The sequence below is a fragment of the Balaenoptera borealis genome (genome assembly GCF_965194805.1).
Source record: "Balaenoptera borealis genome assembly, chromosome: 5".
In the NCBI taxonomy this organism is placed as follows: Eukaryota; Metazoa; Chordata; class Mammalia; order Artiodactyla; family Balaenopteridae; genus Balaenoptera; species Balaenoptera borealis.
The window spans coordinates 114,872,883-114,882,736 of record NC_138862.1 but is presented as its reverse complement, the minus strand read 5'-3'; the positions used below and the strand labels follow the sequence as shown (position 1 = coordinate 114,882,736).

General features: G+C 35.5%; 1 protein-coding gene across 1 annotated transcript in view; it reads left to right on the top strand.

Moving 5' to 3' along the window:
- Nucleotides 1–698: 698 nt before the first annotated feature.
- The window catches only part of SUCNR1 (succinate receptor 1), a gene marked incomplete at its 3' end in the record, with an annotated part of 45,351 nt that continues 36,195 nt past the window's right edge, over nucleotides 699–9,854 (top strand). Inside the window, 1 exon segment of the mRNA XM_082394449.1 lies at nucleotides 699–9,854. This exon segment is cut by the window's right edge and continues 19,026 nt beyond it.

Sequence of the window (9,854 nt, the reverse complement as noted above, 5' to 3'; positions counted from 1 at the left end):
TGCCATTTTATATTTTTAAGTATAAAAGTTTTCCATTTCCAGTTGGAAATTTTAAAAATTTGTATTATTGAAATATAATATATTATTTCAGCTGAGACTGTATAAGCAACCCTTCTCTATTAATGACAAGTCATATCTTGTCTTTCATTAATTAGGCTATACCTTGTCTATTTGAAAATTCAAATAACTTGATTTCCTTTGCTTTCAATTTTGTCTAGGTTTGCTCTTTTAATATATTTCCTCTTTCTGGGTTTCTTTAGTGGGAGACTGAGTGGTAGTAGTTACATTGTACATGCTTTACAAATATAGACATTTAGGTCAACACATTACCCCTTAAGGAAGAGCTGGAGACAAGGCATACCTTCTGTGAAATGGTATGTTTTTATTTTTAGCTTTTTGTCCTTTCTTTTTCAACATTTAATGTAAAAATTTTCACATGTGCAGAAAAGGTGAAAAAATTTTATAGTGAATACTTACATACCCACCCCCTAGACTTGACAATAAATATCTCATTACATCTGCTTCATTAGCTCCCTATTCATCTATCCATTCTCTATCAACTCCATCAATCCAATTTTTTTTTAATGCATGTCAAAGTTGCAGACATCAGTACATTCCACCCCTAAACATTTTAGCATACATTTCACTAACCAGAGTACAGTAGTTATTTTTGTTTTTGCTTTCTTTGAGACTATATATATATAAAGAAATGCACAAATCTTAAACATATCATCCACTGAGTCCTGACAAATGTGTATACCTAGACAAATCCTATCCTAACAGGATAGAGAGCACGCTAGCACCCCTCAAAAAGTTTCCTTATGCTCCTTCTTCAGTGACTCCTAGCCCATAGCCACAGACGTAAACTTTGTTATGATTTTTTTTTTCCATAGTAGACTTGTATTTGTGGTTGTAAGAAATCTTCTAACATGCTTTACTTTTTATCATTTACTTTTTATCAACCAAAGCATTATTTGATAAGATGCTAAAAAATTTCAGTTATAAGAACAATGTTATAGTATCTTATTGTCTAAAAGTATTTCAACTGTACTGTGACATATGATTTGACACTCTAGCAACCTTATTTTACAGAGTAAGAATCTTAGGCTGTTAGAGGTGAAAAACCCACTTCAGTGCAGTAAAGACTCAGTCCCAGATTTACAAACTCCAGAGCCAATGCTTTTTCCCATTATTTCATAATGTGTGATTGTTCTGATTTCATTGTACTGTGGAATGAGAATACACAGATTGGCAACAAAGTCTGGAAACATAGATAATGTTTAATTGTTTTAAACAGAATGAGACTACTTATTTTGTCTCTGGAATATGCTAAAAATGAAGTTTTATTCAGTGAAAATGTGAGACACATCATATGAGGTAGCACATCACAGATGCACCTGTATGGTTTAGGGAAATGCTTTGTGTTCACTATAATCTTGCACAGCATCTTGAACTCTGTATTGCTAATAATAACAACACATTGAACATACCATGTGATGTCACTGAACGCTGCAATGCAATATCAATAATTTTTTATGTATCTTTGCATTTGTTTCCAAATTTCATAGAAACCCTGTAGCATTTAGAATTCTGCCTATTAAGAGTATACAAAAGGAAACGTTTCTTGCTAGAATATGAATAATGTTTACTAATGATTTTAATGAATGAAAAGAAAATGATTGTGCTGTTTTCCTGTGTCGGTCCATTCAATTTATTAACTGATCAGAGTAATATTTCGATCTATTGTTTACATGACCTTCAGTATTCTGGAAGTGGAATGCTAAACAAACTATTATATTTCTATTTTTCTGTCTTTTAGTTATCTCATTGTATACTTGATTTCTGTGGTGTGTAAAACAAAACTATAGTATCAAATTGTAAAGTTATAATTTTACCATTTTCACCATTTTTATGTTGGGGGGGGTTGGGCTGCACCCCACAGGCCTGAAAGCCCTGTACTTACCCAGCCTTGAGTTGGAAGAAAGAGCCTGGCGTCAGTGGCAGCGGCATCAATGGTTTAGTAGATAGTGGGATCTTACATGTCTGAAGCAAGGTCAATGGAGTGACACCTGCAGGTGGGCAGGTGGGCGGGACGTGGCAGCAGTCTTCACTATGGGGGCACAGGGAGGGGAGGTTACTAGTTATAGGGGGAATTGACGTCAGGTTGGCTCATCGGCTACCAGGGAAACCAGCAGAGGACAAGCACAACCATCACTGCCCCTTTGATAAGCTATCATGGTGGAGATGTTCTGAGCTAAAGATTAGAACAATTACTAGTTGGGGCCGGGAGCAAGTATGTAGGCATTTACTGATTAGGCTCCGTGATGAAGAGGGAAGGTCACTCAGGTTGTGTAGGGTGTAGGTGAAGCAGGGACTGATCGAGCAAGGCGATGTACTGAGAGCAAGCGAACAGCGATCTTGAATGGCCTCATCATATCGGGAGAAAAGAAATTTTCCTCTACACTTATTGGTTCTTCTGGCTGGTCTACACATTAAATGGACATGAGACAGATTAACAGGTGAAAATCAAACAAAAGTTTAATAACACGTATTCATGGGAGATACCCAGAAACACTGAGTCATTAGCCAAACTGTCCAAAGTCCTCACTTTAAATACTATCCTCAGCTACAGACAAAAGAGGATGTTGAGGGTGGAGAGAGTCAGTTATGGGAGGTTACCAAGAAAAGCACAGTAAACAAGGGGGATTGTGATGCAGATTGACGTCCTTGCCTTCTCGTTGTTAAGAATTTCTAGATTTTGTCATCTTTCTCTTCCAGATATAGAGAGGGAGACACCCTTACAAATGGAGATTTCCTTTACAAATGTAAATTTTTCTTACAAAATAGCAACTCCTACTTGGTTTTTCAGAGCCCTTCCCATGTCTGCTGTTTCTCAGAAAAGAAAGAAGAAAAAACAACTTAAAACAATTAATATGCCAGAGAGACATATCTTAGCATGGGGAATTCTGCTCCTGTATATCATAAACTCCATTGTATCATTCAATCTATTCCTTATCAGTTCTCTTAAATTAAATTACTATACTGAATTGTTCTACAATCACAGAAATTTAAGCTTATTAAATAAGATGTGTGTATCCTTTGGTTTCTGGTGTGTATTTTTAAGAGTTTTTAAATGAACTTTATTCAAATATTTTATAAGATTAATCAATTCATAATAAATAAATTTGTATTATTCTTTATTTTTCTGAAAGTTTGGCTTTGAGGTAGGCTTTATGATCTTTAATGTTACCTTTCTGAAACTGAATGATTCCTTCTTCAGATTATACACCAAATATGGTATTAAAGAGAAATTCTAAATGCAGTGAATGAGAATATAATTTCAATTTAAAACTTTTTATTTATTTAGGCCTAGGAAAATAAAAATTAGGGTGAAAATAAATGCTAAATTTATCCTAAAAGTAAATTTAGTAAACTGATTTTCATTCAATACAGGATTTGGATGAGGTGACAAACTTTCCCTAAGAATCTGTGTTGTTTCTCCTTAAACAGAGTATTGAACAAATACAATTCCTCTGCCTGCTCATGAAACACCACTAAAATGAGATGAGGGAATTGCATCATGTAAATTCGTAAGAAAAAGATCACAGAAATGGAGAAAACAGAGCTCTATAAATTTTTGGAAGACAAAAAGAGTTGAAAAAGCTGAAGTAGGGAATTCCCTGGCAGTCCAGAGGTTAGGACTCTGCTCTTTCACTGCTGAGGGCACGGGTTGGATCCCTGGTCAGGGAACTAGGATCCTGCAGGTTGCACAGTGCAGCCAAAAAGAAAAGAAAAAAGAAAAAGCTGAAGTAGTGATGCCAAAAACTTGACCTCTGTACACTGGTGCCAAATTGAATCTCAGAGACAGGGTTTTGGGTAAAGTAGTAAAGAATAGCTTTATTGCTTTGCCAGGCAAAGGGGGACACAGTGAGCTAATGGCCTCAAAACTATGTGTCCCAACCCAGGGGGATTTGGTGAGTTTTATAGCAATGGTTCAAGGGCAGGGTTGCTAGTAAGGATCAGGGTGTGTGCAAGGCCTGTACTCTTTAATCTGGCCTCAGGTGGTTCTCGAAGTTATCAAACTGTGACTGTCTCTGGGATGAAGAATGCTTTATCAAGTAGTTAACATCTTCCTTTTGGTGGGGCTTTTGACTTCTGTAGAAGTGCTCAGAGATACTGTTATGTGTACACCTTGAGGTGGAACCAGAACCCTGCCCCAAGGCTGCCCTATTGTTTCTTGACGGCTCCTGCCTTGTCTCTGCCTCCCCTCCCTTCCCTGATTAACAACTGTTTGAACCTGCCCTTTGGAGCTCAGGGAAGGTCATAGAGGCTGAAGCCTAAATAAGAAATGGGAGATACAGAAAGGCTTCCAGGCCTAGGAGCCCCACGGTGTCCTGCTGGGTTTCAGTAGCAGATCTCACAAGAAGCAAGCTTCTCCTGGCCATAGAAAACGAGGTAAGCTTGGAGTTTGAGATACAAGGTGTTTTGAAAGTCAGTGGTTAGATGAGGGATTAAAACATAGAGAAATTCTCCAAAGTGTTAATGCTAGGCTCCAATTCCTCTCCATTTATCCTCTCTTATATCACTGCACTCTGTGTTTTACCTCATAAATCCACCAAAATACTCTTGGAAACATCACCAATGACTCCACGCTGCTAAATGTAATAGTTAATTCTCAATCAACCATATTTTCTCATCTTATCAGCATATGTCCCTTGGAACTCCTAATGAATATATCCAAGAGTTTAATTCTAAAACTTAGAGAAAAAGGAAAATACTTTAATAAATATGAAACAGAAAAAGAAACATGATTCAATCAGATTCAAACATTCAAACATGATTCAAACATGATTCAATCATTCAATCATGATTTAATAGAGCTTCCTTTTATTTCAGGTGATACTTATTGACGATAGAGAGAGCATACAATTATGTTCTCTCTCTGAGAGGTCTCTAGAACTTCAACAATGGAAATAATAAAGTAACTTTATACAGCAAAATGTGTTATGTGCCCCAACAAAGTTATTAAAAAATGATAAGGGAAAGCTGAGATTTCAATTGGCTAAAGGGAAGGAAGTTTAAAAGCACGGTACAAAATAGTGGCCAATAAGGCAAAGTACATTTTCTCTAGAAAATAAATAACAGATCATAAATCAAGGTCCTGTAATGCTGAAGGGAAAACATTTTGTATATACAATCCCAACTGTCTCTGTAAATATATTGCTGTAAAATCAGTCACGAAGTGGGACATTATAAAATGGTTTATAGATTTCTATATGAATCTAAGAATTAACACCAAGTAAATCATAGCTTTGGCTATCAATGTCATAAGAACAAATATGCAACAATTAGATGCTTATTATTCAAGTGAAGTTAGCAGGAACCCTACTCTAGTTACACAATTTACACTCTTTGCCACCCACACACTCTCTTACACAAACATATGCATGAAGACTTGGGGCACACAATGATCATAAACAATTATTTGTAAAGAATTAAGACTGTTCTATTCTAAATATTGAGGCAAAGATGGCAATGTTTAATCAAATCTGAAATAGGGACCAAGTTGGATAAAGAAAAAAAACAAACTGAAATAATAAAAATAATATTATAGAAATAATAATATAATAGATTCAATTCCCTGCCCCAATCTGAAATTTCTTTAAATGATGGGAAAGAGTAATAAACTGTGCCTTTCTCTTCGTATTTTATTTTTAAGAAGAAGTACTGATGAGTTTGCTTAAGTAAGGTGAGATTGTATTTAAAATTGTCCTTTCAACACTTCACAAAGTGGAGATCCAAGCATTGAACTGAGCCAGGCATTCCGGGTACCAGGATGGTAAGGAATTCTGGCCGGAAAAAGAAATGGAGGCAGGAAATGATACAGACATAAGAACCGAGCAGTCATAATTTCATAATCACCGTCCAACTAGTTTCCTTGCAGTTGATTAAGGTAGGAATTAATCAGTAACGTGCCCAATATAAGGTTAACATTAGAAGTAAAATAACTGCAACAATTTCAAGTTTTCCTGACTCTCCTGTTTACAAGTACTCCAGTCTCCTGTCAGGCTAGGCAAGGGACTACTTACTGCAGCGATATTTCTAGAGTCAGAGTGCTAGGATTAAAAACTCTGTTCTGCCTGTTGCTATGCAGGTCACTTTGAGTAAGTTAGTTAATTGCTCTAAGTATTTGTTTCCTCACCTATAAAATATGGGTACTGTTTTAAATTTGTACTTTTTTTTTGAAATTGAAATGAAATAGCATATATAAAGTTCCAGTAAGTGAATGGCATTAATGTCATAAAATCAGTGAATCATCAGCCTTCAAGAGCTGATTGGATATGTGGAGATAAGGAAGAAAAATCAATCGTGTCTTCCATCCTTTTTGATTGGATAACTAGATTGGATAACTAGATGAACCATTCATGAAGATAGGGATACAAAGAAGATGAGTATGGTGTAGATATGGATTAGGAAGGATGTGGAGAAGAGAAAGATGATTCTAGTTTTAGGCATGTTGTGATTAAGATGCCTGTTTATAAGAGGTGCTTTTCACTGCTTACTCCATCCATATCCCTTTCTAAAGAAAACTACATTCAACATGTACCACTTGACCCCATGCCTTGCTTATTCCTTACTCATGACCCATAGACCCAGCCGAAGAAGGTGAACTTAGAAAGTTAGACCTCTCTTTCAAAAATTGGGAATGAGGTCATTAGGTTAAGGAAGTTGTGCTGAAGGAATATGCAACCTTAGTGGCTAAGATGACCGTTTGGAGCCATACAGAAAGAGAAGATGATGGGGTAAATAATGAGAGATAATAGATGATAGTGATGATAGATAGACAGATGATAGACATATGGACAGATAGATATAAGTAAATAGAGAGAAGAGCTGATAGACAGATTAGCTTCCATTTATTAATTGCTGACTTCTAAATTTCCAGGTTCTTAATGAGGCCTAACTGTACTTATGTTTATATTCTTATTTGTGAGTACATACTTAAAATAAGCCTCCTTTGCAACCAAATATGCCCTGACTAGGATACTGTGGGTGAAACCATATACCTAGTTAGTGTTTTCTGTAATCCCCAAAGGACTCTAAAACAGTCATTAAACTACGGACATGGTCAGTAAAAAATCACAGACATCCTATATTAGCAAGCTGAGCATGATGATATTGCAGAAAAGTTCATATCACAGTCATGCACTATGAACTCAAATATATATGCTCCTCATTTCAGAATTGGCCTGACATGAAGGGCCATGATTATTTCATGGATTATGAAATTATATGTCCTTTAATCTAATCCTCCTCCCAGAAACCAAGAAAATGCTTCACTAAGCAGCCATTTTTGCTTCTCTGCTGCAAGCCCTTCTAACATAATGTCATATAAAATTTAATAAAGATATATATATATATAATATATCAAGGGATATAAAATGTAGTATACTAAGAAACCAAGAGTCACATAATAATTTTACATTTTTCAACATTCCATATTTAGTATTCCACATGTCAATTAGTCTTTGAGGAAAGGTGGAAGACGTGAAGCTTCCTATTAAGAGTCCTGGGTTAGGACTCCGCACTTCCACTGCAGAGGGCATGGGTTTGATCCCATACCTCTGTGGTTCCTGGGTGGTAACTGATAGTTTCAAATACATTATTAAGTAAGTTTTTAAGGCAGGGGCTTTATTTTATTATCTATCTCTACCTCAGGACAAATGGCAGAGTACTTAGCCATAACAGGGATAATTTAAACATCATTAATTTATTTATTACCAAATATATATATGGAAAGTGGCACCTTTCTATTTATGGAAGGTTATGGATAATATGCTGTAATTTATTATAGAAAAGTTAATTTGTTTTTTAAATCATACTTGCCAATCAAAATACAAGTATCCTACAATATACATCATTGGTTCACTGATTCAAACAAGCCATTCCATTGCGTGCTATTCCATTCCATTACATGGAATTCAGATTCAAGAGGGTAATGGGAGCCCCAGAGTTCATGGCCATGGAAAGAGAATATCATTGAGTGTGACTTATGGGAATTTAAAGATATAAGAGGTCAGGGAACCAGCTCTCATAGGTCATGAGGACATAGCAACTATGAAACACAAGAAAGTAAACTTTGTGGAAGAAAAAAATATAGAGAACATAAAAAGGCAAGTAACTAAAAGATATTTGAAACAGTCATGCAAAATTTCAACTATTGACGAATAATATTACTATGTGAATGCTAGTATTAGGAAAATAGATGTTCTGCCAGTAACAATAAAATGTTGCCCATTCAAAATTATAGTCCTCGATGTGTCTTTATCATGCATTTTCAAGAGCTGCAAGTTTTAGCCTGTAAATATCATATCTCAGGGATTTTTAAATCTCAGAGGAAAATACAGGTCCAAAAAGAAACATTGTAATTAAGTCCATTCTGTTTAGTATAATTACCTCTAATCCAGAATTTGGAAAGCTCTATGCCCATGGGGCTCCTTTCTCAAGACTTGACCTCTGGTACATGGGAACTATGCAACAACCTCTGTGCATGGATGTGTAGATATTGTTTTAGAGAAATATTAGTTAGCTATTTTGAAACATCTTGTTGACTTATTATTGGTATGCAAGTTCTTCAGTTATACAACTAAATGTGACCTAATGTCATTTTTGTAAGGGAAAAGGCCATTGAGAGGCAGAGTGGGAATGTGATACATGTTCTTACCATCTGTCACCACAGGACCAGCCTGAGCCATCTTGGGGGTAGGAAGAGTCATTCGTTGGGATTAGAAAATTCCAAGCATTTATCCCCTTTACTTATCAAAGAATGTCTGCAACAGAGGATGTAGGAAGGTGGAATTGCTCTAGTCTAGGAACATTTTTGGAATTAAGCATGGACTTAATTTCTCCTTTCAAGACAAAGAGTACCAATTCCTCAACACAGAACACTCATATCTCTTGGTGCTGATAAGGTCCCCATCATTCTGACTCCCTGAGATTGTACCAGGTTAAGTTCCTAGATATACAGGGACAAAAATTATTTTTATGGGACATTTCTTTCTTTCTTAGATGGTCACTTTTGTAAGAACAGCAGTGTAACATCCTTTTTCTAGTTTATTTTGGTCAATGCTACATGGAAGTTATAAAGCATTTATTGCCAAAGTTAAGACAACTCATTTTATATTTCATTTCTTTCTCTTTATGATACTTGCACAGTCTGAAATGAGATATATTAAACTGGCAGAAATTTAAGAACACAACCATATAAATGATAGTCAATACAATAAGCACTATCAAGAGAATATTTTATTTGCTATTATGATTGCATCTAACAGCAATGTGTAACTTTAAACTAAACTAAGACAGGTGCAAATCTAGATGTACATAATTTTCCCTCTGAGGATTATGCAGCAATTATTTATTTGATGACATGAATAACAGGCTTAGATTTCATGATTCAAACAAGCTCCACAATTTCAAGTCATTTATCATTTAGCTCCTTAAAGACAATAATGATACATCTGAAACAGAATCATTATTAGTTCAAACTTAATGATCCTAATCATGAACCATGTTTTCTTATTGTACAGATATTTTCTTATTCTATATTTAACTGATAAGTGCCTGAAGAAAATGAGGAATAAAATAAATCAGCACCCAACATTTATTTCCTATAGCTTTCTCTCCCTTCAGGCCTATACAACCAGTTTAAATCTTTTCATATTAAGAAATTTAAAAATGAATTGATTGTAGTCGGGAGTGAGAGGAAGGCTGTCTTCTTATTTAGTGAGCTGAATGGGGTAAACACCATGATTTCCTTCTCTCTCAAAAGTGAAGCCATGAGAAAAGTAGAA